The sequence below is a fragment of the Mesoplodon bidens genome (genome assembly GCF_964165515.1).
Source record: "Mesoplodon bidens genome assembly, chromosome: 2".
Lineage (NCBI taxonomy): Eukaryota > Metazoa > Chordata > Mammalia > Artiodactyla > Ziphiidae > Mesoplodon > Mesoplodon bidens.
In genome coordinates this window covers 57,981,922-58,000,130 of record NC_138177.1, presented here as the reverse complement: position 1 = coordinate 58,000,130, position 18,209 = coordinate 57,981,922, and the positions used below count along the sequence as shown (strand labels likewise).

General features: G+C 38.9%; 1 protein-coding gene across 1 annotated transcript in view; it reads left to right on the top strand.

Annotated features, from left to right (window-relative positions):
* RGS7 (regulator of G protein signaling 7) overlaps positions 1 to 18,209 on the top strand; it is a gene marked incomplete at its 5' end in the record, with an annotated part of 639,686 nt that overhangs the window by 433,756 nt on the left and 187,721 nt on the right. The gene's annotated exons all lie outside the window — the stretch shown is intronic.

Genomic DNA, 18,209 nt, shown 5'->3' with positions numbered 1-18,209 from the left:
AAAAATGGGCAGAAGACCTAAATAGACATTTTTCCAAAGAAGATATGCAGATGGCCAAGAAGCCATACAGATGGCCAAGAAGTACATGAAAGCTGCTCAGTATCGCTAATTATTAGGGAAATGCAAATCAAAACTACAGTGAGGTATCACCTCACAGCAGTTAGAATGGGCATCATCAGAAAATCTACAAACCACAAATGCTGGAGAGGGTGAGGAGAAAAGGTAACCCTCTTGCACTGTTGGTGGGAATGTAAATTGATACAGCCACTATTGAGAACAGTATGAAGGTTCCTTAAAAACCTAAAAATAGAATGACCATATGACCCAGCAATCCCACTCCTGGGCATATACCCAGAGAAATCCATAATTCGGAAGACATATGCACCCCAATGTTCATTGCAGCACTATTTACAATAGCCAGGTCATGGAAGCAACCTAAATGCCCATTGACAGTCAAATGGGTAAAGAAGATGTGGTACATATATATACAATGGAATATTACTCAGCCATAAAAAAGAACGAAACTGGGTCATTTGTAGAGACGTAGATGCATCTAGAGACTGTATTACAGAATGAAGTTAGAAATAGAAAAAGAAATATCGTATATTAACGCATATATGTGGAACCTAGAAAATGGTACAGATGAACTGGTTTTCAGAGCAGGAATTGAGACACAGAAGTAGAGAAAAAACGTATGGACACCAAGGGGGAGGCAGTGGCAGGGGGTGGGTTTTGTGGTGGTGGGATGAATTGGGAGATTGTGATTGACATGTATATACTGATGTGTATAAAATGGATTACTAATAAGAAAAGTAAAAAATAAAAAATAAACATACAAAAAAAGATAAGACACAAATCGCTGAAAATGAAACCAGAAAAACAATAAACAACAACAAAAAATGCATCTACAATCATTTGTATTATTTTTTAGAATCCACAGATAATAGAAAATAAAACTTGTGGTTACCAAAGGGGAGAAGGAAGTTGGAAGGGACAAATTAGGGTTATGGGATTAACAGATACAAGTTGCTATATATAAAATACCTAAGCAACAAGGATATACTGTATAGCACAGGAAATTATACCCATTATCTTATAATAATCTAGAGTGGAATAAAATATACAAAAATACTGAGTCACTATGCTATACACCTGGACCTAACACAATAGCATAAATCAACTATACTTCAATAAAAAAGAATGTACAATCTCAGTTTTATATTGATTACAAGTTAAATGATAATATTTTCGAAATATATTATTAAAATTAAAAAAATATTCTGGGCATTTTGCATGTCTAATTTTCCATGTGAACATTATAAACAGCTACTATAGGTATAAAACCAATTTTCCATTCATATTATTAAGTTCTATATTATTGGAATTTATATAGATTGACTTTTTATAATAGTCCCCTTGAAAAATTGACATTCTTTGAAGTCTTATTTGAGTTGTTGGATACTTTTCTTTCTTTCTTTCTTTCTTTCTTTCTTTCTTTCTTTCTTTCTTTCTTTCTTTCTTTCTTTCTTAACATCTTTATTGGAGTATAATTGATTTACACTCATGTGTTAGTTTCTGCTTTATAACAAAATTAATCAGCTATATATATATACATATATACCCATATCTCCTCCCTCTTGTGTCACCCTCTGACCCTCCCTACCCCACCCCGCTAGGTTGTCACAAAGCACCAAGCTGACCTCCCTGTGCTATGTGGCTGCTTCCCACTAGCTATCAATTTTACATTTAGTAGTGTATATACGTCCATGCCACTCTCTCACTTCATCCTAGTTTACCCTTCCCCTCCCCATGTCCTCAAGTCCATTCTCCATGTCTGTATCTTTATTGTTGTCCTGCCCCTAGGTTCTTCAGAAGCTTTTTTTTTTTTTGTAGATATCATATATATGTGTTAGCATATGGTATTTGTTTTTCTCTTTCTGACTTACTTCACTCTATATGACAGTATCTATGTCCATCCACCTCACTACAAATAACTCAATTTTGTTTCTTTTTATGGCCGAGCAATATTCAGTTGTATATATGTGCCACATCTTCTTTATCCATTAATCTGTTGATGGACACTTAGGTTGCTTCCATATCCTGGCTATTGTGAATAGAGCTGCAATGAACAATGTGGTACATGACTCTTTTTGCATTATGGTTTTCTCAGGGTATATGCCCAGTAGTGGAATTCGTGGGTCATATGATAGTTCTATTTTTAGTTTTTTAAAGAACCTCCATACTGTTCTCCATAGTGCCTGTATCAATTTATATTCCCACCAACACTGCAAGAGGGTTCCCTTATCTCCACACCCTCTCCAACATTTTTTGTTTGTAGATTTTTTGATGATAGCCAGCCTGACCAGTGGGAGGTGATACCTCATTGTAGTTTTGATTTGCAGTTCTCTAATGATTAGTGATGTTGAGCATCCTTTCATGTGTTTGTTGGCAATCTGTATATCTTCTTTGGAGAAATGTCTATTTAGGTCTTCTGCCCATTTTTGGATTGGGTTGTTTGTTTTTTTGATATTGAGCTGCATGAGTTGCTTGTATATTTTGGAGATTAATCCTATATCAGTTGCTTCTTTTGCAAATATATTCTCCCATTCTGAGGGTTATCTCTTCATCTTGTTTATGGTTTCCTTTGCTGTGCAAAAGCTTTTAAGTTTCATTAGGTCCCATTTGTTTATTTTTGTTTTTACTTCCATTTCTCTAAGAGGTGAGTCAAAAAGGATCTTGCTGTGATTTATGTCATAGAGTGTTCTGCCTATGTTTTCCTTTAAGAGTTTTATCGTGTCTGGCCTTACATTTAGGTCTTTAATCCAGTTTGAGTTTATTTTTGTGTATGGTGTTAGGAAGTGTTCTAATTTCATTCTTTTACATGTAGCTGTCCAGTTTTCCCGGCATCACTGTGGAAGAGACTGTCTTTTCTCCATTATATATTCTTGCCTCCTTTATCAAAGAAAATGTGACCATATGTTTGTGGGTTTACCTCTGGGCTTTCTATCCTGTCCATTGATCTGTATTTCTGTTTTTGTGCCAGTACCATCCTGTCTTTTTTACTGTAGTTTGTAGTATACTCTGAAGTCAGGGAGCCTGATTCTTCAAGCTCCATTTTTCTTTCTCAAGATTGCTTTTGCTATTTGGGGTGTCTTGCGTTTCCATACAAATTGTGAAATTTTTTGTTCTAGTTCTGTGGAAAATGCCAGTGGTAGTTTGATAGGGATTGTCTTGAATATGTAGATTGCTTTGGGTAATACAGTCATTTTCACTATGTTGATTCTTCCAATCCAAGAACATGGTGTATCTCCCCATCTGTTTGTATCACCTTTAATTCCCTCCATCAGTGTCTTATAGTTTTCTGCACATAGGTCTTTTGTCTCCCTAGGTAGGTTTATTCCTAGGTATTTTATTCTTTTTTTGTAGTAGTAAATGGGAGTGTTTCTTTAATTTCTCTTTCAGGTTTTTCATCATTAGTGTATAGGAATGCAAGAGATTTCTGGGCATTAATTTTGTATCCTGCTACTGTATCAAATTCATTGATTACCTCTAGTAGTTTTGTGGTAGCATCTTAGGATTCTCTATGTATACTATCATGTCATCTGCAAACAGTGACAGTTTTACTTATTCTTTCTGATTTGGATTCCTTTTATTTCTTTTTCCTCTCTGATTGCTGTGGCTAAAACTTCAAAAACTAAGTTGAATAATAGTGGTGAGAGTGAGCAACCTTGTCTTGTTCCTGATCTTAGTGGAAATGGTTTCATGTTTTCACCTTTGAGAACAATGTTGGCTATGGGTTTGTCATATATAGCCTTTATTATGTTAAGCTCCCTTTATGCCTCTTTCTGGAGGGTTTTTATCATAAATGGGTGTTTAACTTTTGTCAAAAGCGTTTTCTGCATCTATTTAGATGATCATATGGTTTTTCTCCTTCCATTTGTTAATATGGTTTATCACATTGATTGATTTGCATATATTGAAGAAACCTTGCATTCCTGGGATAAACCCCACTTGATCATGTTGTATGATCCTTTTAATGTGCTGTTGGATTCTCTTTGCTAGTATGTTGTTGAGGATTTTTGCATTATGTTCATCAGTGATATTGGCCTGTAGATTTCTTTCTTAGTGACATATTTTTCTGGTCGAATCTGAATGAGATCCTTGCTGGTTATAAGCTTGGTTGTAGGTTTTTCTCTTTCATCACTTTAAATATGTCCTGCCCCTCCCTTCTGGCTTGCAGTGTTTCTGCTGAAAGTTCAGCTGTTAACCTTATGAGGATTCCCTTGTATGTTATTTGTTGCTTTTCCCTTGCTGCTTTTAATATTGTTTGTTTGTATTTAATTTTTATAGTTTGATTAATATGTGTCTTGGCATGTTTCTCCTTGGGTTTATCCTGTATGGGAATCTCTGTGCTTCCTGGACTTGATTAACTATTTCCTTTCCCATATCAGGGAAGTTTTCAACTATAATCTCTTCAAATATTTTCTCAGCCTCTTTCTTTTTCTCTTCTTCTTCTGGGACCCATATAATTCAAATGTTGGTACGTTTAATGTTGTCCAAGAGGTCTCTGAGACTGTCCTCAATTCTTTTCATTATTTTTTTCTTTATTCTGCTCTGTGGTAGTTATTTCCACTATTTTATCTTCCATGTCAATCATCGTTTCTTCTGCCTCAGTTATTCTGCTATTGATTCCTTCTGGAGAATTTTTAATTTCATTTATTGTGTTGTTCATCATTGTTTGTTTGCTCTTTAGTTCTTCTAGGTCCTTGTTAAATGTTTCTTGTATCTTCCTCATTCTATTTCCATGATTTTGTATCATCTTTACTATCATTACTCTGAATTCTTTTTCAGGCATACTGCCTATTTCCTCTTCATTTCTTTGGTCTGGTGGGTTTTACCTTGCTCCTTCATCTGCTGTGTATCTCTCTGTCTTCCCATTTTGCTTAACTTACTGTATTTGGGGTCTCCTTTTCACTGGCTGCAGGTCTGTAGTTCCCATTGCTTTTGGTATTTGCCCCCAGGGGGTAAGGTTGGTTCAGTGGGTTGTGGAGGCTTCCTTGTGGAGGGGAGTGGTGCCTGTGTTCTGGTGGATGAGGCTCGATCTTGTCTTTTTGGTGGGCAGGACCATGTCCGGTGGTGTGTTTGGGGGTGTCTGTGAACTTTCTATGATTTTAGGCAGTCTCTCTGCTTATGGGTGCGGTTGTGTTCCTGTTTTGCCAGTTGTTTGGCATAGGGTGTCCAGCAGTGTAGCTTGCTGGTTGTTGAGTGGAGCTGTGTCTTTGCGTTGAGATGGAGATCTCTGAGAGAGCTTTTGCTATTTGATATTATGTTGAGCCAGGAGGTCTCTGGTGGACCAGTGTCCTGAACTTGGCTCTTCCACCTTAGAAGCTTAGGCCTGACACCCGGTTGTACCACCAAGACCCTGTCAGCTACACTGCTCAGAAGAAAAGGGAGGGCAAAAAAAAGAAAGAAAAAAGAAAAATTAATTAATTAATTAAATTTATTAAACTAAAAAACTTTTTTAAATTATTAAAATATGAAAGTAATAAAAACAAAAAGCAAGCAAGAAGGAAGAGAGCAACCAAACCATAAAACAAATCCACCAGTGATAACAAGGGCTAAAAACTATACTAAAAAGAAAAAAAAAGGACACACAGAACCCTAGGACAAATGGTAAAAACAAATCTATGCAGAGAAAATCACCAAAGAAGCATACACATACACACTCACAAAAAGAGAAAAAGGAAAAAGTATATATATATATATAAGAAAAAAAAAGGAAGAGAGCCACCAAATCAATAAACAAATCTACCAATGATCATAAGCTCTAAATACTAAACTAAGGTAAAAATAAAACCAGAAACAAATTAGATGCAGAAAGCAAACTCCAAGTCTACAGTTGGTTCCAGCCTCCACTGCCTCAATTTCAGGATGATTCGTTGTCTATTCAGGTATTCCACAGATGCAGGGTACATCAAGTTGATTGTGGAGCTTTAATCCACTGCTCCTGAGGCTGCTGGGAGAAATTTCCCTTTCTCTTCTTTGTTCACACAGCTCCTGGGGTTCAGCTTTGGATTTGTCCCCGCCTCTGCATGTAGGTCACCAGAGGCCATCTGTTCCCTGCCCAGACAGGACAGGGTTAAAGTATCAGCTGATTAGGGGTCTCTGGCTCACTCAGGCCAGGGGGAGGGAGGGGTACAGAATGTAGGTCGAGCCTGCAGCGGCAGAGGCTGGCATGATGTTGCAACAGCTGAGGCGTGCTGTGTGTTCTCCTGTGGAAGTTGTCCCTGGATCACAGGACCCTGACAGTGGTGGGCCGCACAGGCTCCCGGGTGGGGAGGTGCAGATGGTGACCTGTGCTTGCACACAGGCTTCTTGGTGGCTGCAACAGCAGCCTTAGCATTTCATGCCCATCTCTGGAGTCCACAGTGTTAGCCACGGCTTGCACCCATCTCTGGAGCTCGTTTAGGTGGTGCTCTGAATCCCCTCTCCTCGTGCACCCCAAAACAATAGTCTCTTACATCTTAGGCAGGTCCAGACCATTTCCCGGACTCCCTCCTGGCTAGCTGTGGCTCATTAGCCCCCTTCAGGCTGTGTTCACGCAGCCAACCCCAGTCCTCTCCCTGGAATCTGACCTCTGAAGCCCAAGTCTCAGCTCCCAGCACCCACACAGCCCAGCGGGTGAGCAGACAAGCCTCTCAGGCTGGTGAGTGCTGGTCGGCAGCCATCCTCTGTGTGGGAATCTCTCCACTTTGCCCTCTGCACCCCTGGTGCTGCGCTCTCCTCCATGGCTCTGACGCTTCCCCCACGCCCAACCCCAGTCTCCACCAGGTAAGGGGCTTCCTAGTGTGTGGAAACTTTTCCTCCTTCACAGCTCCCTCCCAGAGGTGCAGGTCCTGTCCTATTCTTTTATTTCTGTTTTTTTCTTTTTTCTTTTGTCCTACCCAGGTATGTGGGGAGTTTCTTGCCTTTTTGGTCTTCCACCAGCTTTCAGTAGGTGTTCTGTAGGAGTTGTTCCACATGTAGGTGTATTTTTGATGTATTTGTGGGGAAGAAGGTGATTTCCACGTCTTAGTCCTCTGCCATCTTGAAGGTCCCTCCTGTCTCTTTAATTTGCAGATTCAGGTTATGTTTACAAAGGCCAGTATTTTCTGTGATTCTACTTTTGGTTCAGGGCCATAGCACTCTGAGTAAGAACCTGGAAAGAAAATGTAATCAATCACATAATTTGCTTTTGCCATCACATCTACAAATGCATTTAAATGTCCTCTTTTCTTTAAAGTGTTGTAGACCAAGACTTAAAATGTGTTTCAGGTTTAGCAAAAGGAATAATATCTGTTTTAATTATCACTCTGGATTTCAGGGATGTTATTAGCTATGGAAGATTGTAAGACATGCTTTTACATTATAACTTTGACCCAGTTTCAATCTGTGGCCAGAACTTTAATTTTATGAAAACTGGATAACCTTTTCTAAATAAAGCTGATATATAAAAATCCGGGCATAATAATACTCAATTGGATGTTATTCATTTTAGAAAATAAATTCTTTCCTTAAAAAGATACACACTCATATAAAAACACCCAATTGCATATACACCATGAGGTTCTTTTGCATAGCTCTTTTACTACACATGAAGTGTGGCTTTATTCACACACACAAAAATGTATTCACAGTCTTTCAGGAATATAATAATTTCACAGAACAAAACATTTATATTTATAACAAAGCAGAATAGCACGCTCATTTCATTCACAATTTGACATGCTTTTGAGCTCCACCTCCTCTCTCTTTTCTGCTTTTTTTCCTGAGAGAAATATAAAAGCTAAAGAACTCAAGGAAGCTGTGGTTTAACCTGTTGGTTTGTCTGCCAAGTAATCATTCTTTCTGGAAACTCTTTCCATCTATGCCTCCCACCAGTACAGCTGTGTTTATGATCCCACGCTTCTTGCCACAGTTGACTGATATAGGAATGAGTACCTTCCCCAAACTAAGGCCCTCCATCAGAAATTAGGAATTGTGACTACAAAATTTTAGCCTCAAACTACCTGCTGCCTTCAGTGAAGGAGATGTAAACCCAGGAAGTATGAGCTCTTATGACCCACTTTGTGGAGGAGAAACAGCAGAGACTGCTTTTTAGAGAGAAATACGTCCAGAGAGGAACCACAAGGAACTCTCATGTCATCAGAGTCCTGTTTCCATTTTTTCCTTGAGGCCCAAATGTATCTTTTCCCTTTGGTCCAGGATACCTTTTAGCAAATTCCTTAATTTATTTGTTTATTTTTTATACTTCCCTCAAAGATTGTTCTTTGTAATCATAAGTGTCCTAATGAAAGAACTCAAATTTTATTGTTATTGATATATTAATCTTAGATATTAGCAAGAAAGTGTCAATGGAGACTCTTCAAAAAACTGAGAATAGAAGTACCATATGATCCAGCGATTCCACTTATGGGTATTTATCTGAAGGAAACAAAAACACTTACTTGAAAAGATATCTGCACCCTCAAGTTCACTGCAGCATTATTTAAAATAGCCAAGGTATGGAAACAACCTAAGTGTCCATAGATGGATGAATGGATAGAGAAAATGTGGTATGAGATATTATCCAACCATAAAAATGAAGGAAATCTTCCCATTTGCAACAACATGGATGGACCTTGAGGGTATTCTGCTAAGGGAAATAAGTCAGACAGAAAAAGACAAACGCCAGATAATGTCACTTACAAGTGGAATCTAAAACAACAGCAACGAAAACCTGAACTCATAGATTCAGAGAAAAAATTGGTGGTTGCCAGAGGCGGGGTTTGGGAGGGTGGGAGAAATGGTGTGAAGGGGGTGAAAGGTACAGACTTCAGTTATAAAAGAACTCAGTCCAGGGGATGTACTGTACAATATATTGAATATAGTTAATAATACTGTATTGTATAATTAAATGTTGCTAAGAGAATAGATTGTAAAGGTCCTTGCCACAGGAAAAAAAAAAAAAACAACAACTTTGCAGCTATATGAGGTGATGGTTGTTAATTGGACTTATTGTGGTGATCGTTTCATGGTATATACAAATACTGAATCATTATGTTGTACACCTGAAACTAATATAATGTTATATGTCAATTTAAAAAAAAGAATCAATGCCCTCCAGCCAAAGACCACCAGGAACACACCTATGACTGAACAAGTTGAATGTATTACTCTTTTTTTTTTTTTTTTGGCAGTATGCAGGCCTCTCACTGTTGTGGCCTCTTCCATTGCGGAGCACAGGCTCTGGATGCGCAGGCTCAGTGGCCATGGTTCATGGGCCCAGCTGCTTCGCGGCATGTGGGATCTTCCCGGACCGGGGCACAAACCCGTGTCCCCTGCATCGGCAGGCGGACTCCCAACCACTGCGCCACCAGGGAAACCCCTGAATTTATTACTCTTAAGCGAGAGAGAACACACACCCTAGGGAAGCCAAAGGGTGTCTCAGTAACAAAGTGTTAGAAATAATCTATTACAGGATTTAGACTTTGGATGCCCTATTGGATCCTCAGACCTGACGATGGTTGTGCAGTTGCATTTAAGATGGGACAGTATACGTCAGCAAACAGGAACACAAGTAATCATCAGAAACAAAATGTTGTTTTTAGATATTAGCAATTACTTATTCTAAAGATTAAGGAAAGATTCAGTTCATTCTTTCAGCTTTACAAATGGCTAATATGTCAGCTTACAAAAAAAAACTTTATTTTTTTTAAATCTTAAAGAAATACTGCAGTAAAAATTAAACTGAATTAAAATTTTTTTTGCACCAAGAATTTTAAAAATTATGACAGCGATACACAGGGGTGTCATTAAATATTGGATGGGAATGACTGTTAGGGCTGATTTTTCAGGGTTTGGGGTCCTTTATGCATAAAGTACATGTCTATAAACATTGAAGCTATACCTACAGTAAATGTTTAACAGTGATCTGTGTTAGTGCACTTTGAAGAGAATGAGGGAAATGTGATTAGTAAGACATCATTTCTTCCCTCAAGGGACTCATAGAAGAGTAAATCTGCTTCACTCCACATTCTTTCCTATTTGTCCCTAAAACTATAGGTCTACAGCAAGATTTTCATAGAAACTCAATGAATGTGCATTATATACTACTTAATGATTATGATGATAAACACTTATTGTTCCTATTTCAAGGAACCAAGAATAATGTTGGAAAAATATTTTCCAGATATACAGGATGTTATATTTAGTGAGAGATCTTGGGAATACTTAAGCCATAAAAAACATGGACTATTTATGGTATTCATTAAATAAAATACATTCATATGGCCAGGACCATGTCTATATGGTTCTGAGGGTTCAGCAAAGTATTTAGGCAGTGCAAAGAACCTACTACTCATTTTCCTGGAAGAGAACTATTACAAAGGTCAATGTCTTTGCCTCAGAAATATTTGGAACCCTTCCATTGTGATTAAGAGCTAAAGGTCTTCATTAAAAGCTCTAACAGAAATTACAAAAAGGTTTTTTGTTAAAGATACAAATCAAAATCATAACATTTTGGTTGCTTACGAAGTCCTTATATATCATATTTGCAAAAATTTCACAATATTTTTCTTTTGGTGAACCTCAGTTTCAGGTTCAGAGTGTGGACAGCTATAGTTGTCACTTGTAGGTGAGGATGTGCTCTAACTTGTAGAGGGTATATGGCCTTCAAGGAAGTATAGTAGGCTCTGCACAGAGCATAGTCCAAGCCTTGTCACTCGGCATCAGAGCAGACTTGGGGAAGCCCCTTTACTACTCAGGTCCATGGCATGGGTGAGGAAATAATATTGATGTCTAAATGTCTTTGATTCCTTTGCTTTAATTATGGATGGAGTGGTGAATTGATAGCCTTGAAAAGGGAAAATTATCACTGTGAAGGGTGATTACGGTAGCTGAAAATTACAGGCCAGTCAAATGTTCTTTGTATGACCAATGCCGTCGTTTTGTAAATTCTCTTAGAGTAGCATATGAGGAGGGGAATCTTGCTGTTTGTTCATCTAGTCTTTTAACATTTACTCATCACCTTCTATATGCCAGGCACTGGTCTGGGTGCTTGAGATCCAAAGATGAATAACACACACCCTTACCTCCAAGGAACTCATGATGCAATGGGAAAGACAGACAAAAATTAACAGAAGATGATAAAACCATTGACAAGTGTAATGAATGATGAGGATATTAATAGGTCTTAGCAGAGAAAGACTTTACCTGGCAAGGTGAGATAAGGATGAGCAGAGTAGGCTTCCTGGAGTAGTTAATATATGAACTGAACTTTATGAGGTCAGTTGAGATTAACCAAAGGAAAAAGAGGCAGAGACAGAATAGCGTGAGCAGAGTCATGGAAATAAGAAGCAATATGGCATGTGGAGAACCATGAGCAGTACGTAAGGAACATTTTTGCTTGTTTGTCTTGCTTGTTTTCATTGCAAATCATAGATTATGGGATTATACAATAATGAAGCTTCCACTGCTCCTGCTAAGTAGAGAGAACACATAATTTTGTAACTCTAAAAGTGTTAGATGCCTCTAAGATTTCAGGACAAGGGTATGGGCACTGATCAGGGCTAAACTTTCCAGAAGATGCAATCACAGAGACAAATTTCCCTCTTAGGGCTGTGGTCCCCAACCTTTCTGGCACCAGGGACCGGTTTCAGGGAAGACAATTTTTCCATGGACCAGGGTGCGGGGGGGATGGTTTCGGGATGATTCAAGAGCATTACATTTATTGTGCACTTTATTTCTATTATTATTACATTGTAACATATAATGAAATAATTATACAACTCACCATAATGCAGAATCAGTGGGAGCCCTGTGCTTGTTTTCCTGCAACTAGATAGTCCCACCTGGGGGTGATGGGAGACAGTGACAGCCAAAGTGTGTTGCTTATGTTCAGTCTACTCCCCAATCTCTTTTTGGTCGCTGTCGCTGCAGAAAACCCTGCTTCACAGAGATAGGGTGTTGGGAATGGAAGCAGGCTTTTCAGTGCTTTTGTGGCAATTTCAGGATATTCTGCCTTGACTTTAATCCAGAACATATGGAGATTTGAAGTTGTCTCAAAGATACTTTTAAGGCCACCGTCATTTGTGATCTCAAGCAGTTGATCCTCTTCTAGCACAGACAAAGTTGATTCACTTGGTTTATTCACAAATGGGTTGTGGATCCATTCCTTCCCAGTTCGGGGGTCTTTTGTGGTTAGGAAGTAATGCTCAAACTCTTCTGAGAGCTGAGATAGATGATCATGCACCAGCTGGGAGAAAGAAGGCCCTGGCTCAGTCTCTTTCAAAATATTTGTTAATATTTGAAACGCATCAAAAATCCCAAAATTCACTTGTCACCCCCATAATTCCAGTTTGGATTGAATGCAGCCACTTTATCTGTTGACTTGAACACAGTTGTTGTTCTCCCCTGAAGTGACATATTGAGTTTGTTGAGCAGGTTGAATATGTCACACAAGTAAGCGAGTTTTGTGACCCATTCTGTGTCACTGAAATGTGCTGCCAGTGGTGACTGTTTTTCTAAAGAAATCTCTGGAGTAGCTCTTGTAACTCAAAAACTCTGGCCAGTGATCTTCCTTTAAAAAGCCGTCTCACTTCTGTGTGTAAGAGAAGATGTGTTGCTCTGCGTCTATCTCCTCACAGAGCTGCACAAACAGGCGTGAGTTAAGGGCATGTACCTTAATGTGGTTGATAATTTTAATCACATCCTGCGAAATGTTGGTAAATTCAGGTGACATTTTTTGACTAGCCAGCATTTCTCTATGGATGACACAGTGCATAGACTCACATTCAGAAACAACCTCTTTGACACGAGTAGTGAAACCAAAAAGCCATTCAGTCATGGCAGCCGCTCCGTGTGTGCATATACCGACACAAAATGACCAATTCAGTTTTCCTGATATGTAACCATTCAAAGACTTGAATAGTTCTACACCTGTGGTGTTAGTTGGCAACAAAAGTGCATATAACATCCTCATGCACATCCTCCTGAAAAATATATCACACAAAAGCAAGCATTGTTGCCTTGTTGTCAACATTGGTAGACTCGTCAACTTAGATTGCATACCATGGTGACTCATTAATCCTCTCTAACAATTGTGCCTCAATATTCTCTGCTGTTTCATCAATTCAGTTATGGTGCTAGCTGAAAGAGGAACATGTGCCACCTTTTGAACTGCAACCTCTCCTAAAAGTTCATGACAAATGTCCTTAGCAGCAGGCAGGATCAACTCTTCACCAATAGTAAAGGGCTTCTTAGCTTTAGCAATGCGGTTAGCCACTAAGAATGATGCTCTCAGTGCAGACACATTAGATGAAGTGGTGGCCTTCAGTAGTTACTTCTGTTCTTCCTGTTCACGTTTTTTTCTTTTGGAAAATTCCAAAGCCTTGTCTTTTAATGCAGGGTGCTTGTCTCCATGTGGCGAAGCTGTTTTCAAGGTTTCATGGCTTTGTTGGATAGCCAGTTGCCACATATTAAACAAAGTGGGCTTGGAGAATGTGAATCACCTGTTGCAATGAACCTGTAATTTAACTAGGACTCTTGGTATTTTCTTTTAAATGCAGCTTTCTTTTTGTTGGCAGTTTTAGAGTCTTCTACTCTTTCACCATTGGGTCTTTCCCCTTTCCAAAGAAGCTCTCTAACGACGTTTGTTTTTTACTCTTTTTGGCTAGGGTTAGCTTGTGGGCTTACCAAAACTGTGACTGAGACAAGTGCACAGTGAGGGAAAGAGAGGCAAAGAGAAGTGGTAAATAAAATAATGGGAGGGCCACACACAGACTAAAGTAAGTGTCGGATTCTGACTTATACCCTGCCACCATATGCAGCTGTACAATTGACAAGTCACTTGCCACTATAATGCCTGCCACCAGATGCAGCTTAATTGTCACTTGCCACTCACTGATAGGGTTTTTGTTGTTGTTGTTGTTGTTGTTGTTGTTTTGGCTTTGTTGGGTCTTCGTTGCTGTGTGCAGGCTTTCTCTAGTTGCGGTGAGCAGGGGCTACTCTTCATTGTGGTGCACGGGCTTCTCATTGTGGAGGCTTATCTTGTTGTGGAGCATGGGCTGTAGGCGTGCAGGCTTCAGTAGTTGTGGCTCATGGACTCTAGAGTGCAGGTCAGTAGTTGCGGTGCATGGGCTTATTTGCTCCGCGGCATGTGGGATCTTCCCAGACCAGGGTTCAAACACGTGTCCCCTGCATTGGCAGGCAGATTCTTAACCACTGCACCACCGGGGAAGTCCCACAGATAGGGTTTTGACATGAGTCTGCAAGCAACTGATTTATTATGGTCTCTGTGCAGTCAAACCTCTCTGCTAATGATAATCTGTATTTGCAGCCACTCGCCAGTGCTAGCACCACCGCTTCAGGTCTACCTCAGATCATCAGGCATTAGATTCTCATAAGGAGAGCACAACCTAGATCCCTGGCATGCAGTTCACAGTAGGGTTCACGCTCCTATGAGAATCTAATGCCACCACTGATCTGACAGGAGGCGGAGCTCAAGCAGTAACACGAGTGATGGGAAGCAGCTGTAAATAAAGATGAAGCTTTGCTCGCCTGCTGCTCACTTCCTGCTGTGTGGCCCAGGTCCTAACAGGCCATGGACCGGTATCGGTCTGTGGCCCAGGGGTTGGGGATCCCTGTCTTAGGGTATAAGATACTGTTGCATCTCTTAACTAGTTTCACATTTTTTTAAAGAAAAAACCAAAGCCAAACAAAATATCCTGCTTGTTACTCTGACGTCCTCAGTATAAAGATAAATGAAATTAGAACACACCCTAACACCATACACAAAAATAAACTCAAAATTGCTTAAAGACTTAAATGTAAAGCCAGACACTGTTAAACTCTTAGAGGAAAACATAAGCAGAAAACTACATGACATAAATCACAGCAAGTTCCTTTTTGACCCACCTCCTAGAGAAATGGAAATAAAAACAAAAATAAGCAAATGGGACCTACTGAAACTTAAAAGCTTTTGCACAGTAAAGGAAACCATAAACAAGACGAAAAGAAAGCCCTCAGAATGGGAAAAAATATTTGCAAATGAAGCAACTGACAAAGGATTAATCTCCAAAATTTACAAGCAGCTCATGCAGCTAAATATCAAAAAAACAAAACAACCCAATCCAAAAATGGGCAGAAGACCTAAATAGACATTTCTCCAAAGAAGATATACAGATTGCCAACAAACACATGAAAGAATTCTCAACATCATAATCATTAGAGAAATGCAAATCAAAACTACAATGAGATATCATATCACACCAGTCAGAATGGCCATCATCAAAAAATCTAGAAACAAGAAATGCTGGAGAGGGTGTGGAGAAAAGGGAACCCTCTTGCACTGTTGGTGGGAATGTAAATTGATACAGCCACTATGGAGAACAGTATGGAGATTCCTTAAAATACTAAAAATAGAACTACCACATGACCCAGCAATCCCACTACTGGGCATATACCCTGAGTAAACCATAATTCAAAGAGTCATGTACCACATTGTTCATTGCAGCTCTATTTACAATAGCCAGGACATGGAAGCAACCTAAGTGACCATCAACAGATGAATGGATAAAGAAGATGTGGCGCATATATACAATGGAATATTACTCAGCCATAAAAAGAAATGAAATTGAGTTATTTGTAGTGAGGTGGATGGACCTAGAATCTGTCATACAGAGTGAAGTAAGTCAGAAAGAGAAAAACAAATACCATATGCTAACACATATATATGGAATCTAAGAAAAAATAATGGTCATGAAGAACCTAGGGGCAAGATGGGAATAAAGACACAGACTTACTAGAGAATGGACTTGAGGATATGGAAAGGGGGAAGGGTAAGCTGGGACAAAATGAGAGAGTGGCATGAACATATATATACTACCAAATGTAAAATAGATAGCTAGTGGGAAGCAGCCACATAGCACAAGGAGATCAGCTCGGTGCTTTGTGACCACCTAGAGGGGTGGGATAGGGAGGGTGGGAGGGAGGGAGATGCAAGAGAGAAGAGATATGGGGATATATGTATATGTATAACTGTTTCACTTTGTTATAAAGCAGAAACTATCTACCATTGTAAAGCAATTATACCCCAATAAAGATGTTAAAAAAAAGATAAATGGAACTCTGAAGTGTTCTGGATATATACATTTGTACACGAAAATTTTAGCAGATCTGCCCACTTATTTATTAAACATAAAGCTGAGCAATTGGGAGAAAGGGGCAATTCCTTCCTACACCCCTCCTGGCCATAAAGTCATTTGAATCAATTCTCAACATGACTATGATAACATTTCTCTTTCAATCTTTTGGTTCCATGAGATGGTGGAATTTTTTTTCTCCCTTTCTCTGTCTCTGCCTCTCTCAACTGGGAGTTAAGGTCTTGCTGTCATAGATGCATAATAGATGAGTATGGTGAACTGGATGTACATTTGACAATAAAGTAATAATTCATAATGTGTTAAAACCATACATATATTGGGTGATCACGCAAAAATAAAACCACTATAATGATACTGACAAGCAATCACATTGGCTCTTTTACAGTGAACTGAGACCACGACTGTGACAGAAATATCAAAAACTAGGCCAGGAAAATAAGTTTCTTTTTTCCTGAATTAAATGTAATTTCAAATTAGACTGCTTTGTATTTCTTTCTGTTCGGGAAAGCCTGGGGGGAGAGGGAGAAAGAGAGAGGGAGAGAGAAGAAAATTTAAAAAAAAACACTTTTCTGAAGGTATTTTAAAATCACTTTTCACATTAAGAAAAAATTATAGTCCTGGAACCAATATTTGCCTCTCTTCAAAAGAGTGGAAATTTTCCAGTGGCTGCTCATATGTTTTCCCCAAATAGATGCTCAAATGTGAAAAACGAGCAGGGTGCCTGGAGATAGCTAATAAGATTTAGGTACCTGGAATTCTACATTGGTCAAGTAACACTACATACACATTTGAAAAACTGAGTTCCCCTTTTATAAAAGGGAAGACCATGCCTCAAGATAACTTAGGCTGTAAGTAATAAGTTAAGCACAACATTCTCCAACATCTGTGTTCTTATGAATGGTGTCCCCTCCTTCCTTCCCTCAAGAGCTTCCTTTAGGATCTAGGTGAATCCATCCTCTCAAATGCATTTAAATCAACGGCAGTTGTAAAGGAACAGTTATAAAAGAATACAAGTTAGATTCAATACTTGAAGTTAATATTTTTAAAATGCATGCATATTGAAATTGATGTTGGGTGTAACTTTTCATAAGTTTTAGGACATTATTGTCAAGCTTGATGATCAAGTTTATTTTGAAATTAATTTTGAACTATTCTGCTTTAAGCAACTAGAATTATTTGGCCATTGTTAATATCACTCGTTTGCCAGGTCTCAGGTGGGTAGGCTACAACTGTACCCAGTCTCCAAGAGAGGTAGGAATGGAATCTCAGTTCATACAAAATTTCATTCATGCAGCCCTGATACAGCTTACTAAGTATATGTAACTATTTACATTTGCAGTTTTATGTAGAAATGAATTACGCTGAAAGCCAAATTAAACAGAAATGAACATCTCAGGTAAATCAGCTCCTCTTCCTGAATCTCCCATTTCTGCTCATATTTTCACCATTCCATTCATTCCTAATGCTCCTGGACTGTAAACTTTGAGTCCTCTTTATTTTTCCACTTGCCAACCCCAGACCTAGTCACAAGGTCCTAGAACAAGTCTAATTTTGTTCTAATTCACTTGTACACTGAACTAGCTCAGGGCCTTATCCTTTCAATCTTGGATCACAACCCAGTAGAAATGTTGGCTGCCCTGCTTTCCTTTTGACCAGCCTATGGCTCACCACACACATTGCCAAAGGTGATGGTCAAGGGAAGTTCTGTTGTGTAAATGAATCTTGAGTGTCTTGAAAATAGTGGAAAGACCTTTCAGTCAAAGAAAATAGTATTATAAAGACACAGTACTATAATAACACAAATTTGTTGCCAAAAACTGACAACCAATTTGGGTTGGCTTGAGAGTAGTTACAGGGACTGGATGGGGAAAACCAGAAATGAGACAGGTATCATCTTATAAAGTATTGGTTATGCCATGCTAAGAATTGTGTTGGAAACATAGTGGGCACTCAATAAACATTCATTAAATGAATAAATCAACGAATCACTTTATCCACTACTAGTATATTAAATCATTATGTTTAAAC